The 16,365-nt window shown below is 34.9% G+C and overlaps 1 protein-coding gene across 1 annotated transcript in view; it reads left to right on the top strand.

Annotated features, from left to right (window-relative positions):
* The window catches only part of PCDH7 (protocadherin 7), a 412,730-nt gene that overhangs the window by 195,044 nt on the left and 201,321 nt on the right, over positions 1 to 16,365 (top strand).

A 16,365-nucleotide genomic window follows, 5' to 3' on the forward strand; every position in this document is an offset into this window, starting at 1 on the left:
TCATAATTACCACAATTAGCCTTATGTACACATTCCTTTAAGTTATAAAGTTAGATTGCAAGTAGTACTGATAAAACTTTCACATTCGTTTTTGTTCCCAAAGACAATTAGATGATTTATTTTTTTGGATTTCAGGTTATACATAAATGCTTGAGGAATAGAGTTGCATCAGATAATGGAATGCTAAAGTTCTTGCTGACTTTATTATTTCACATATAAAAAGAGATCTGGTTATAGGTAGGGAAAGGAAAGGGAATCACACACATTTTATCTCTAGTGAAGCCTTGAAGTGGATTTATGTCTGTCACCATTCCATCCCCCGAGTGAAATAAGACATTCTAACTTTTGGTTATATACCAGTTTCTTGAGGGATGATATGCAAATAGAACATGTTAATGCAGGAGAATGTCTGATTTTTTTTTTCTGGAGGTTTACCTATGAATATTAAAATCCAACATTAGAGAATAATCTATCATAAATGACCCCCAACTGAAATTATTTCTTACCTAAATCATGTTAAATAGTTATTTTTCCACATTGTTATCTTGTTGAACAGATATGATATCAGAGTCTGATGATTGACATCCCTCTTGATTAATTATCAGAGTTTAAATGGCATTTTGCCTTATGGCTATAAAGGCCTGCTTATCTGTGTGTATGGCGGTGTGTGCTTATGTGGATGGGAGTTTGATATAGTTTTTAGGAATTAACCATTTTTTTTTAGTATTTTTTAAAATAAGTTAAATTTTGGTATGCATTGCAATTCTGATGAATGTATATTTAAGGCAAATATGTTTGAAATGCTTTGCACAAAAGTAAAAATGAAATTAGAACTACTGTAATAATGTTTGGTACATACGCACACCCCTAGGAAGGCAGTATTAATTTACTTTAAGGGCATTACTATATTTGCACTACCTTTTGATGATATCATATAATTTTGTGTTTTATAAAGTACTTGTCTCATTATAAACAGCATAAAGTACAATTAAGTTTTTATTTTTTGAATGTCCACTCTCATTGGCATTATAATCATACTTTAATGTTATTTTCTGGTTTGGGGGCTTAAGGGGTTTTAATGCCATTAAAATAAGAAAGATATAATGAATAATGAACATAGTTATATATGACAAACAGACAGCGGTTACTTTTTAGGAAACATACATGTTATGGAAAACTTAACAGGTGAGCTTATTAAGAGATTGGAAAGTTTACTGAGAAGCATTTCCCAAAGAAGAATTTTACTTATTTTTCATAACTGTTATCAGTTTTGTCTACAGTCAAGAAACATAATGTAACTGATTTTTCTTGATTTTATGTGACTGACACTTGAAATTCAGAGTTTATATAACCATTTGTCATCTGCTAGATGTGATTCATGTTAGCCCTGATCTATAGGTAATGACAGGAGAAGTGATTCACTTTGGATGATCCAAATGTAGCAGTTGACATTTGAGTAAGAGTTTTTGTTGGGTTCAAGTTTTCAAGACTACTGCCTAGCCTCCAAGTGCAATTGTATTGCTTGAATTCTGGTAATTTCATCTTCAGTATTAATGGATCATTCTGGCATAAATAGAATTGGAATTGAAACCTGTCAAATATTCATTTGTCACATTTAATTGGAATCCAGGTAATCTGCAGTGTTTCGCTTGGTTAGGTTTTAATCAGGATTTGTATTGGATTTTCCAAGAAAATACCATTTTGGATGCAGTCCTAGTTCCCGGTTATTATGATCTCAAATATTTTTTTCTCGAATTTTAACCTCTAGGAGACAGTGCAGTTATAACTAATTTTTTTGAATTAGCTTTCACTGTAAAGTTTAGAAGATGATTTCTAGTGTAATAACTTTGTAACTTTCCAACACGATGATGCAAACTGGGCATAACTGGGACAGCTAATGATCAAAAGAAATTGTCCCAGATGCTCTAATAAGGAAATAACTCAGATACAAGAAAATTTAAGTACATAGACAGTCAAATGCACCAATGTTTTACAAAAACTTTTATCTGCTTTCTTTAGCATAATAAACAAAATTTTATTGAGGGCTTATTGGTTAATTCTCTTTATAACAAGTTTTATCCTATATTCCAACCCACATTAGTGCCAAATGATAAATGAGGCTTAATTTTCTTATTAGCTTATGTCAAAGAATACAGTGTAGAAATGAGCATAATTTCTTGAAACCTGAATCTAGTAATTGAAGTAAGATCCACCATTTTGATCATTTCAAATCTGGGATACTTAACATTCCCAGGGTCTCTAGGAAGGAATCATGAAAATTATACTATTTAAAAATATTTTAAGAAAACCATTATAAATTTATATGCTTAATGAAAAAGATCACTAAAATATTTTTCTTTACCTTTAATTATTATCAATATTATGACTATTGCACATTGATCCTTTGAAAAGATTGAAGAAGTTGGTTATTATTTTGTTAAAATAGATTTAGTGGAATTAAATATTTTAAAATATGGAATATATACTAGGAAACTAAGTAATGGTAAAATACTTGATAATGATACAATAAATTGATAATTTCAGTGAAAACCAAATATTAGGCTTAAAAGGTCCATCATATTAGGTGCAACCATTATGAGTTCTTTAGGTCTACTTTAAGTACTGATTTTGACCCCTGCCTTCATGCCATGGTGTACTTATTCTTCCCAAAGTCCCCCTGAATCATATTTGTAAGGCTCATTTGTTCTTACTATGCATCACATCACCATGTGATATGTTTAACAATGTAAATATAGAAAACACTCCACTTGACCTCTAATCCCAATTTTCATTTAGGATTGGGTTAGGTAACATAACACCTTCTGGGTCTGTTTCTAATCATCAGTAAGGCAATTACCTAAATTAACTCCAAAATTGCATGGAGAGCCAATAAGCTGTGATCCTTTTCTTACATCCAATTTTTCTTATATATTTTATTTTCCTGAACTGAAAGAGAACTTTGGGTCGCTTAAATGAGATGGTGAGTGAATTCGATAATATGATAATATGTAAAAAGCAGAAGTAATATAACACATGTGAATTCTAATAGATAATGAACATATTAAAAAAAAATGAACCAAGTCAAATGTTGTCATTTCTGGACAGGTAGGTGGAAATGCTGGCCTAACAGCAGGTCAGTATGGGAAACAGCTTTGGAATCTCCCCAAATTACACTATGCAAGAGGCATTTATAAGTCTGATCTGGCTCTGGGTACAGTTCCCTCAAAAACAATAATTATAACTAAGTGATAGCAGAATAGAACTAGCACATTTACTTTCTTACCTGACAATGTAAACTTTGGTCCAGAGTAAGCACGAACAAAAGGAACAAAATAGTATGTATTTTCCTCTAGGTAAATTTATAGACAGTGTAGCATAGAAATCAAATAAAATATCAGCTGATCCATAAAGCAGATTTTCAAAAGTTAAATACTCAGAAATTTGGCCACTCTAACTGCCTTTTTGTCTTTTCTGTCTTTTTAGGGCCACATTCACAGCATATGGAGGTTTCCAGCCTAGGGGTCAAATCGGAGCTGTAGCTGCTGGCCTGCACCACAGCAACACTGAATCCTTAACCCACTGAGCAAGGCCAGGGATTGATCCCACATCCTCATGGATACTAGCTGAGTTCCTTAACCACTGAGTCATGACAGGAACTCCCCTAACTGCTTAATAAACTTTATGCTTCTTGCTAATCTCATATTTAAAATATAATTTTGATTTTTATACACTAATATTTTTGAATTTCTTATTTCTAGATGTTCTTACTTTTTCAGACTTTGTAAGCTAGGCCTAATTGTCTTATTCATTCTCCTCACTCTACATGATTTAGTATTTAGAGCACTTTGTTCTTGAGGTTAAAACATGGTGCATTCTACTGTGAACCCTTGTTGTAACTGCCATGGGTTTTTCACACTGATTTCAGAATAAATGACAGTATATTTGACATATTTGGGAATGAAGCACCGTTTTTACTTTTTTTTTTTGTTTTTGTTTTGTCTTTTGTCTTTTTAGGGATGCACCTGTGGCATATGGAGGTTCCCAGGCTAGGGGTCTAATAGGAGCTGTTGCCAGCCTATGCCACAGGCACAGCAATGCCAGATCCAAGCTGTGTCTGCAACCTACACCACAGCTCAAGGCAACGTCAGATCCTTAACCCACTGAGCGAGGCCAGGGATCAAACCTGCAACCTCATGGTTCCTAGTCAGATTCGTTAACCACTGTGCCAAGACGGTAACTCTGGTTTTTTTACGGCCAAGGGTAGTGAGACTAGAGATTAAATTCATATTCCTGAGAGATAAAAGACCCTCTCTTTTTCTACTTTTCTCCCTCTGTCAAATTTTCAGCCCTCACCTATATGGTTCTGTCATCTAGTTACTGTTGATTTATGTTGTTTTCATTTAGATTGAATTAAATAGCAAGGTTGCCTCTCGCAGCTTTTCAGAGATGCTCATATACTTGTTAATGGCATATACATAATACCTTAAAGCAAATGCCGTGCAAGTTTTGTTTTGTTTTTGTTTGTTTGTTTGTTTGTTTCTGTAGGATGAGACTAATATGCCTTGGAAAGGCTTCATTTTCATGGTTCTGCATTTTACCATGTCTAGTTGCCTTTGTCTGCATTTTCTACATTTCTAGCCATCTGTGAACTCTGTCTGTACTCCCCAAGGACCCCCAGGTCCACATGCCCCCACTCCTGGAGGGCCCTATTTATTCCTACTTCTTTATAATGATTAATGAGAGAAAGTGATTATAGAGTTTATCTTTAAGCAGAGTCTCAGCCAATCAAGATATGCCTTACAGCAGCTTTCCGCCTTTCCATTAAAATGAGCAGCAAAATCTAAAAGAATCTTAAGAGGATACTGTCCTAGTGGAGAAGTAAAGTTGTAGATAGAATGTACTAGTTGAAAAAACAGGCTTAAAATCGAATGAAATCAGGTTAAATCCTGGTTTCTCCTCCTATCTGACCTCTTAGCCCCATTTTTTCCAAAAATATGCTACAGGATTGTGGCAGAAACTAAATGAGATGATAGTATCGAATAATTTATAAGTAAATAATGAGTAGCAATAATCTTAGTCTATTAATTGATAAAGTTATTTACTACTATATTTAAATAATAATAATAAAATAATTGTGATCATTATTAGCTTTAGCTAGATATGACATAACACAGTGGCTTAATCATGAAGGCATTATAAAATGTTTAGTTTCACTAAGATAGCATCCTAAAATTACTGGTAAGAATGATATTCTCACCTCGAATACTTCCCAGGCAATTTCTTATTTTTGTGGGGTACCCAGGGATGACATCCAAGAGCAGTGACATTTAAACATGTCAAATATCTGAAAAGGGAGGAAAGAAAGATACTATCCTCTGGCGTCAAATCAACCCAACTCTTTGTGCTCTGTGTTTCAAGGTGAGGAGAAGAAGCCAATATTACCTCTCTGTATTCTTTTCTCTCTTTTAAAATGTTTTCACATTTTATACCATTTTCCCGTTGAATGCATTCTTCTTCAGGTGTATATTCCCCTTTGAACTGCTACAAACTGTTCACAATGACAGGAAAAAAAAAAAAAAAAAAAAAAAAAACCCAGCTTAAAAAAGTGTCCAATTAGGAGTTCCCGTCGTGGCGCAGTGGTTAACGAATCCGACTAGGAACCATGAGGTTGCGGGTTCGGTCCCTGCCCTTGCTCAGTGGGTTAACCATCCGGCGTTTCCGTGAGCTGTGGTGTAGGTCGCAGACGCCGCTCGGATCCCGCGTTGCTGTGGCTCTGGCGTAGGCCTGTGGCTGCAGCTCCGATTGGACCCCTAGCCTGGGAACCTCCATCTGCTGCGGGAGTGGCCCAAAGAAATAGCAAAAAGACAAAAAAAAAAAAAAAAAAAAAAGTGTCCAATTAGTATGCTTACTGAACTCTCAGCCCTTTCTTTTTTAATCCCAGTATTAATTATTAACACTGATAAAATGTGTGGCCGTATTACCTTTTTTATTCTAATTTGGTCCTTTAAAACTGGATCACTCTGGTGAGCCCTTATGACATTCGAGGAGAGAATGAGCTCTCATCAAATCTTACAGTGACTTTGGAGGTCAGTTAGTGGGTGTGTCACCTCCAGACTCTCAAAGCATTTGCTTATCTGAATTTCAGCACACTTGTTAGATAATGAATTCTTTATTTAGTTAAGGTATTACACATTTCTTGCATTCTTCTTTGCTTATAGAATGTATATACTTCTGTTCTTTGATTTTTTATTCTAGAACTGTGTAAAAAAAAAAAACAAACCTTGATGTTCTTGACATATGACCTTACTCATAAGCATCTTCTGTGTGCTTAAAGGAACTCTGGAACTTGGCTGTTAATGTGTAGTTAGTAAACAACCTCAGAGGTTAGTCCATATATCGAGAAATTGTTTCATCTCAATAATCCTCTTTTAGGTTAAAACACTCACCGTTGTTATTTCTACTATTCCATGTTCTTTTTTCCCCCTCTTTTCTTAAGTAAAGCAAAACAATAATATCCTTCTTGTCTTTTATTTAATGGGATAATTATACAGTGACAAAACTGTGGTTATACCTTTTAAGCCAACAAACATGTATTGAAAATAAAACATGGCCAAGCCTTTCTGAGGAAGTTGAAGGGAATGAGAAAGGATCTCTGCCTTCATGGTGGAAGTCCTTGTGTTGGGGAGATACACAATCTTGATTTCAGTAACTTCACTGTAATGTGAAAAAGAGAAAGCTTATTGGAGAGGTTCAGAATGGTATGAAGCCCAGGGAATGGAGAGGAAAATTGTTTAGATGAAACAATGATAAATCCACTTACTGAAATTTTTCATTTTATCAACAATATCTTGGGCTAGAAGAAGGCCTTGAAATGTTGTCTGCATCCATATCCTCTCTTTTTACCTGCCCATTTCATCATAATTTAAAAATAAGTAATGCTGTCTTCCCCAAAATAACAATAAGTAGGTTCTTCTATTTATTTTTTTAAATTATTAGACTATAGTTGACTTACAAAGTGGTGTTGATTTCAGGAGTACAGCAAAGTAAATCAGTTATAGCTCATTATTTAGAGTAATAAAATTTGTTTAGTAGTCTATTAAAACCATTTAAATTGTTTCCATTTGTTTGCAAATACAAACAATGCTACAATGAGAAACCTTGCACATACATCCTTTTCTATTGCAAATAAATATGTAGGATAAAAATAAATTATGATATTGGCCTAGAGAATTTACGTTAAGCTAAATAAAGTCAAGTTATTTGTTTTACTTTTCTAATCAAGTTATTGCTTTTTGGGGAGCTGTTAAACAAAGTTAGTTCCAAAAATTCAGAATTTATCATTGATAAAATTGTCAGCATAGGCTAACTCCAGGTCTTATCTACAGAATAATTTTATGTCTCTTTTCTCTCTCTGCTCATAAATATGGACGATTACTAAAAATGTGTATGTTTTAAAGAAGACTTTTCAAACTTAGTAAGAGCCTGTAAATAATCTTTTGAAGTTATTGTGATTTCAGAAGACCAATTGTATTACTCAAATTAGATGATTAGATTAGGTTAGGGTAGATTAGATTAGATTAGGCTTATTTTTAAAAAAACCAATTAATTCCCTGTGTTGTGGTTGCAAATTGTTTGTGTAGTTCCTATCTCAAGATTCCAGTTAATTTTTTCTGATATTTGTTTTTATATCACATTCCTTTTTTAATTAAAGTATAGTTGATTAACAGTGTTGTGCCAATTTCTGCTGTACAGCATGTTCCCTTTCTATCTGAACTATAGACAATAGCCTGCCTTGTTTTTAAAACTTAATTATTGAAAAATTTTACTTAATTTATGCAAGTATGTATATTTTTATATGTCTCATTATCTTCTCTGCTTCCTTATTATTGTCTAGAAAGTATAAGATTATTACAAAATGAAAAAATATTTGAGACACGTGCGTATTTAAATGCCTCCTTTAAAACAGATTTTCAGCTGCTAAATTATGATAATCAAAAAAAAAAAACTTAGCTTTTTTTTTTTTTTGTCTTTTTGTCTTTTGAGGACCACACCCACAGCATAAGGAGGTTCCCAGGCTAGGGGTCTAATTGGAGCTGTAGCTGCCGGCCTATGCCAGAGACACAGCAACATGGGATCTGAGCCGCGTCTGCGGCCTACACCACAGCTCAGGGGAACGCCGGATCCTTAACCCATTGAGTGAGGCCAGGGATGGAACCCTCAACCTCATGGTTCCTAGTTGGATTTGATAACCACTGTGCCATGACGGGAACTCCTAGAAATTTAGTTTTGATAGAGTATATTCAAAAGAAATCTGTGACAAGTGCTATAAAATATTTTAGTAATGAAAAGAGCAGTGTCCTCTTGTTTAAAAAGCATCTACTCCTTCTTTTCTATTGCAGAATATATCTACTATGACTTTATTTCTGCTCTGAAATGCTCAGCATTTACATCGATGAGGGCATTGGGGGACCACATGTGACCTGACCATGGTGTCCTTCTCTGAGGTTGCATTCCTGTGAGCCATAGTGCCCAGTACTCAATTATGCACATTGTTTCTATTCAGTATGAGGTTGCATTTCACCAACACAGCATTTGTAGCAAAAGGTCATCTCAGCCATAGCTGAAATTTTATACAATGAACAGGGAATTTGGAGTATTATGAGAATTCATGGAGTTCAATAACCATTTGTAGAGCATTTATGCAAGTTCCCATGAAGGATCCAAAGGTGAATAAGACAGTCTCTAAGTGTTAAATATTGCGATGGAGAATGATGTGTACAGAATTAGATGTTTAAAATTAAAGATGAGGGGCTTTAGGTGAAGAGACCAAATGTTACCAGAGCTGGAGGAGGATATGAGTTGGGGATATGGAAATCATAGCCAAGCTTTAAAGGATGGGCCAATAGGGATTTGATAAGCAGAAATATGGGTAAGTTTATAGAGAATAGGGGGGTTATGACAATGTCACCAACCTGAGAGGATGGGAAAACATTGGTGCTATTTGCCAACCTGAGAAAAATGGAAAGAATAGCCCCCTTCCAGGAGAATGAACCTGATTAAGACATGTGGGATTTAAGGCACTTCAAAAAAATTCAGGTGATTTCTAGCAGGCTATTGGAAATGTACACAAGAAACTGGGGAGTAAGAAGAAATAGCGGAACTAAAGCTTGAGTAGTCCTTGGTATCCTTGTGATTGTGCAATTTGGAGAATAGATGTGACCATCAATTAAATATATGATGCCAGAATCTGAAAAAAATACTGAAATATAAGAGACTATAGGAGAAGTAAGTTTCACTGAAGATCACTGAGAAGGATATTTAAAAAGTAAAAAAGGAAAACAAAACAAAATCTGGCAGGCTAGGGAGAAATTTAGAATTAAGATTATACCTCAGGATTCCCACACATAGATATTCAAAAAAAAGAGTGTTGAATTTGCTTATATGGACTAGGAGCCCAATATTGCCAATAGAGAGTTGGTAGAAGAAAACTTAGAAAATAGAAGGCCAGGAAATGTAGCTTAAGAACACATGTGAGAATGCTTTTCCCCTAGGTCCATTGTAATGTCATTATCAGAGGCAGGGGCATAGTTGCCCCCCTTAACATCAATCTTTTTATTCTGTTTTATTTTATTTTTGTCTTTCTTTAGTGCTGAACCCACGGCATATGGAGGTTCCCAGGCTAGAGGTCCAATCAGAGCTGTAGCTGCCGGCCTGCATCAGAGCCACAGCAACACCAGATCTGAGCCGTATCTGTGACCTACACCACAGCTCACGGCAACTCCAGATCCTTAACCCACTGAGCAAGGCCTGGGATTGAACTGGCAACCTCATGGTTCCTAGTCGACCGATTCATTTCCACTGCGCCACGACGAGAACTCCTTTTTTAAATTTAATTTTATTTCATTTTTGAACATCAATCTTAATGAATTTATGTCCAACTTACAATTCTAAATTATGTTTGGGATTTTTGTTAGTTTATTTCTATAAAATTTTCTGAAAGCACCGTAGAGAAATTTCTATATACTAGCTTGTTCTATCTTTCCTTGAGATAGAGTCATTACTCTTTTACAGAAATTTTGGTCTCTGTGTTTTATTCTTACACTAGGTCATCATTTATCCATCTCACTGGCTTGAAATTAAAATAGAGTCTGACTAATTGAGTTTTTGGTGAGATCCAGTAATTGATATCAAACATGTTTTGTATCATCAAACATTTGTGTATTTGATCATAGGATTCCTGACACTGTAATATTGCTATCAGTTGCTTGTAATATTATGCAAATAGATATGCTTCAAAACAGAAAATAATGAAATAGATTTTGCACAAGAAATATATTTAAATTGTATAGTAAAGGACTGTCCCATTCCAGTCTATTTTATATGTGAGCAGCAGTGCAGAAACGCAGTGTCAAAGATGCTTACCACAGCTAGGACACCATGCAAGGGAATTGCCTCCAAATAGTTATGTGCAAAGACTTGCTAATAATGATTTGCCAAGCAGATGTCACTTTTGATGTCGTTTTTATCTAAGAAAGGACAACTATCAGTGTCATATGAATGTATTCTCCCTTCTCTGTGTTCATTGTTGCTTAGTAAGAATTAAAAATGGGGACTGTATTAATAAAACTAGTCTTCCAGCCCAAGATAAGCTAAATGATTGCAACATAATAATTTCCAAATAAAAAGCAAGTCTAATTAATTAATTAATTAATTAATTTTTGCTTTTTAGGGCTGCACCCACAGCATATGGAAGTTCCCAGGCTAGGGGTCAAATCAGAGCTACAACTGCCAGCCACAGACACAGCCACAGCTACAGCCACGTGGGATCCGAGCCACGTATGCGACCTATATCACAGCTCACAGCAATGCTGGATCCTTAACCCATTGAGCAAGGCCAGGGATTGAAACCTCATCCTTATGGATAACAGATTCGTTTCTGCTGAGCCACAGATGGGAACTCCTGCAAGTCCTGTTTAATCATGCATACATTTATTTGGTTCATCAAAAACCTCTAGAAATGAGCATTTCTTGGCCTGGCCTATATGCTCCCCGTTGTCCTGGAGCATTGACTAGAATGTATGAAAGTGTAGGGTGTGTCAAGAGAAGGCTACCTGGGAGTTCCACTGTGGCACAGTGGGTTAAGTATCCAACTGCATTGGCTCAGGTCACTGCAGAAGTGTGGGTTCAATCTCCAACCTGGTGCAGTGGGTTAAAAGGGTTCTGGGGTTGCCGCAGCTTTGGCATAAGTAGCAACTGCGGCTCGGATTTAATTCCTGGCCTGGGAACTTCCATATACCTTGGTGCAGCCATAATAAAAAAAAAAAAGAAAAAGAGAGAAAGCTACCTATCTGGTTACTGAGTGGCCTCTAAGGGGTACCTAGAATTCTTTTTCTAGATCCAAATATCAGTTTCATCAATATGCAGAACTGTATAGAGCCAAGGCAAATTCTAAATATTAAAAATTCCTGATATCGAACCAGAATAATATTTTATTAAATTTTAAATGGAGGTATGTTCCATTCAAGAAATAGTAAAGTTCTGCTTCGTCTCCCAGGCAATGTTCTTTATCTCTCAGGAGACTCAAGGAAAATCAGGGTACCTCTTAAAAGATTGCCTGCTGAGGGGGATGGAATCAGAAGAGGTACTTCTTCATCCAGACCCAGCAAGACAGATAATACCTGTTGTAACATGTCTATCATTGGCTGAGAGTATCTCCTGAAAAACAGATTTCTTTGGCTCCCTAGATTCAGAGCCTCTTTTAAACTAGGCACCAACTGCAATCTCTAACCTGCGGCTATAACTACTGTTTGCTATTTTTGTTGTCGTTTGCTTGTTTTCTCTTCTCTTTAGGGTTATCTCTTAATGAAAAATTCTTTTTTAAAATAATGCAAATGATTCTCTCAATAAGGACTTTAGGCATGATTAAATGGCCAGATTCCATTTCCCTCCTTGCTTCTAGTCCATTCTATAGGACAGCTCTGCATTTCTAAACATTCAATTAATTATTTATTAATCCCATTGTTTACAGGCAGAGTTACCTACTGTTAATATTAAGTGATACTAGACTCTCAAAAACTGTGTCACTCAGAAACATCTCCCAAGTTGATATGTAATTTTCAAAATCATTATTTATATAGTCATAATTTCTCAGATAATTCTCACCTAAAATAAACTCAATTTTTCTCCTAAAATATTTGAGAAAATTGAATTTAGGGCCCAATTTTTATTCTTCCCCTTCATATTTATCAAGGCAATGTTAACCCTACGTCATCTTTGAACAGGTGATTGGAAGCACCGTGTTCATACAAAACCATATTTTATAAGAGTTTTTTCCTCCCCCATAAGCTTACTGCCCTTTATTCCATGTGATCAATTGCATTCCGCCTTCAGTAGTTCTTTGAGAATTCAATTTTGAGAGGCACTTCTAGTTTCCTGGACAACATTGGTTCATCTCTTTTTCCCAGAATAATGAAGATCTAAAGTCTAATTCTTGCCTATTTCAGCCCCAGACTGTTTTTATCCTCTTTTGTGAAATCAAACCAACCTGCTTTTCCTTTGCAGCTCATGTCTCAGCATTATCTATGTCCCTAGAATCAAGTAGCTATTAAATTAGTTCTATCCATTGTCCATGGGTTTAGAGGTCCCCATGTGTGTGTTTTTTAAGTAACCACATTTTATTTCAGGGCACAAAGTACAAGACTTCTGACTTGATTACTTAGCCTCTGGTCTTTATTTTTTAAGTTTTTGAAAATAGCAGGGAAAATGCATTACTCTTCTTTACCCTAATGAAAAGTTCTAAGCTCCTCTGACAGTCATTTCATTTCTGAAGGAGGATTAGAGGACTGTCCCACAGATTGACTCTGAGATTTTATATTTTTTTCTTTATTTTATCCTTCTAATAACCGTACTCCTTTGCCTCTCCCAACTGCGCCATCCCATGCACATTTTCTCCCTTACGATACCTTGTCTGTGACATATTGAGCATCAAGCAATTCATTTTCTCTACCAAAATCATTATGTTTTGAGTCATTTTGGACAATCCAGATTCTGTATTCCTTTGGGGATACCTTTTAGAAGAGTGTCTTCTATAAATTTTCAATTTTAAAATGTCATTCTTAAATCTAACTTAATTTGGCTGTGTTGTAGTATATAATAAAATATGTACATTTGCAAAGAATTGCTGCCAGAGATTTGGGTCCTAGTTCAACCTCTATCACAGTTTGAAGAAAGGAACCTAGATCAATTCACATATTTCACTTGCTTATAAAATGGAGACTATAATAGTTTACAAAGTTACTGCCCTATCTTCCTTAAGGATTATTGTGCAGTTGAACATACTTTTTTTTTTTTTTTTTTTTTTTTTTTTAAGAGCTGCAGATGCAGCATTTGGAAGTTCCCAGGTTAGGGTCAAATTGTGGCTACAGCTATTGGCCTACGCCACAGCCACGGCAACATGGGATCCGAGCCATGTCTGTGACCCACACCACAGCTGGTGGCAATGCTGGGTCCTTAACCCAATGAGTGGTGCCAGGGATTGAACCGGCATCCTCATTGATACTAGCGGGTTCGTTTCTGCTGATCGATAACGGGAACTCCCTGAACATACATTTTTAAGAAGTTAGCATTTAATAAAATTCTATCAGATTGCTACTTTACTATGTTTACTTTTTTAAAGATACTTAAAATTTTTCTGGTTCTATAGTTCTCTTCTTTCCCACCTTAAATCAGACCTATAATACATATAATTTCATAGTATTTATCAAATACATGATTGTTTTCTTGCTTAAAAAATGTTCCCTGGCTTCACTTATATTTTGCCATTAAGGTAAGTTGTTCCTTTGCCTCTTTTGAATTTTTTATTGGCTTCCAAGGCTAAGAGCACATGGCTCTCTATCCACTATGAACAAGTGCCAGTGTTTATAACAAATATAATTCTGTGAAAGCCATAGACAGAGAAAACATATTAATAGTTTCACATTTATTTTCTGCAGCTAAATGGCTTCTGTCTTTGAGAAACCTGCACATATTTTCCTGGATTTATTGTTAAGGAGTAGTGAAAGACAGAAAGCAGTAACTCACAGAGATATTCATCAAATAATTATTAAAGATTATTCAGTGCCCAGTTGCAAAGTGGTTCGTAAAAGACTGAGATTACAGTCAACTCTCAAATATTCATGGCAGTAAGAAAAGCCTTGTAAAGATGATTGCCAATCACAGAGTGTGGATAGACTCTGCCAATTAGGCACCAATTCATAGTACTTATTCACATTTCCTCTTAAACTGCTAATTAAGCCAAATACATTTATAAATGTAGAAATCAACTTTTATGGGTTACTGGAGATAATTTTTAGATCACAGTACAAAACACCCCAGTTACAATACAATTCAAACATAAAGGGCTGAAGAGATTTTAAAGGATCACGTCATCATGAAGCATCTCTAACGTCAAAGACAAATGAATTGTAGATTCATTTACTCCCTCCCACTTGCACAAAGAGAGATGCACCAGAGCAATGTAACATAAAGAGAATAATCTATCTATTAAAAAGGCTTACTAGAATGATGAAATAGTACCTTTGTTAAGTGTCTAAAAATAAATGATAAAAACAGTAAGGAAAAATGAACTAATAAAGAATACTTTTATAGTATATTAGTGCTAACCTGAGGGGTCTACATATTCATTTGCTTTATAGAATCACTCTGAGGAAGGTAATATTATCTGTGTTTTATAGATGATAAAACTGGGAAGAAGAGACGTAAAATTATGGTTAATACCTTATAATACTAGGTGTTCAATACATAGTAACTATTATTTATTATTCTTGCTTTGTTGCTGTTAGTGCCAAAGGGCTGTATTTGCATTACTATATTCAAAGCTCATGAAAACCTATTGTAGCCATTATAATTATTTCTACTTCAAAAACATCTTTAAGTAGGAAAGTTTTCATTTTCATTTTATACATAAAAGAAGCATTAACATATTATGCCATTTTGAGCAAATCAGCGATCTTGTTGTCTTATTGTCTAGGGCAAGCAATAATCCATTCTGTACCTGCCTTTCAGGGACATTAAGGGAATTCCCCTTTTTACTTGCATGAGTTATAAAACACAATGCATATTTGTTATTTTGTGTAAAGTAGTATTTTATTTCATCATCAAGAACTACACTACATTGTGGTTTGACATAAATGTTGATATCTAAGATCATAAGTGAAATAGTCAGGTGTTCATATCACACATATTAAGAAGATGCTAATTATTTTTTAACTGTAGAATAATAAGATAACAGATTCAATATAAGAGGCGGCTTAAAAAATATAGTATGTCCCAATTAGGGTAAGAATGAATACGAGGTGCTTTATTTAGTGGTTAAACTAGATAGTTGTGTTCCTTATGCCTATAATTCATTGGTAATTCATTCTACACACACACACACACACACACACACACTCCCCTTCATTGCATCCTTCTTCCAAAGTAGGGAAGTTAATGCATGTGTATAAGGAAATATAGCACTAAAAGCCTGCTTCTGGAGTTGGTCCCATGACTCCCAAAGATTATAGAAACAAAGCAATTAACTTTTTAATTATGCAAACCATTCAGTAAAGCAAGCATTAGAAAGATATTTAAATAGTTTATTTAATACTTTTAATGTTGTCTCAATAATATTGGAAATTTCAAAATAAGTCAAAAAAATAAGCTACATTTATAAACCCCTAGAGATTTTTATTTCAAAATATCCTCTTTGTGGGATGAATATAGGAAAAACAAATATATACCCATACCATTACTTTCAGAAATACCAGTCTGTGTTAAATAATATAATTTTTATAGTATAAGATCAAATTAGAAAATTTCCTAGCTATTTCAGGACTGGAGCACACATATTTTTAGCTACAACAAAAACCCCTTGCCTCTCTGGGGAATATTTATTTTAATTATGCCTATCAGTTGATCTAAATTGCTGAACTTGCTCCAGCTTGCTTAAGAGTAAGAAGCTTGCTTAGATACAGTAACAAAATAAATTGAAAAATAATTTCTAAATCACTGGCATAAGCAAGTTAAAGGGCATATATATCATATGCACAGAAGAATTTCCAAGTACCTTATTATCAAGTATTATCACTCATCAAATTTTGTATTAGTCGGGAGAAGATGTGCCTTATAAATAAAGATAACTCAGTTTGTGCTAGCACTTAAGCTATTGCAGGTTTTGTTTTGTTTTGTTTTGTTTTTTTGTTTTTTGTCTTTTTTTTTGTCATATGCACCATTCTCGGGCTAGAGGTTGAATCAGAGCTGTAGCTGTTGGCTTATGCCACAGCCACAGCAACGCTGGATCCTTAACCCACTGAGCGCAGCCAGGGA

The sequence above is a fragment of the Sus scrofa genome, chromosome 8 (assembly GCF_000003025.6).
Source record: "Sus scrofa isolate TJ Tabasco breed Duroc chromosome 8, Sscrofa11.1, whole genome shotgun sequence".
Lineage (NCBI taxonomy): Eukaryota > Metazoa > Chordata > Mammalia > Artiodactyla > Suidae > Sus > Sus scrofa.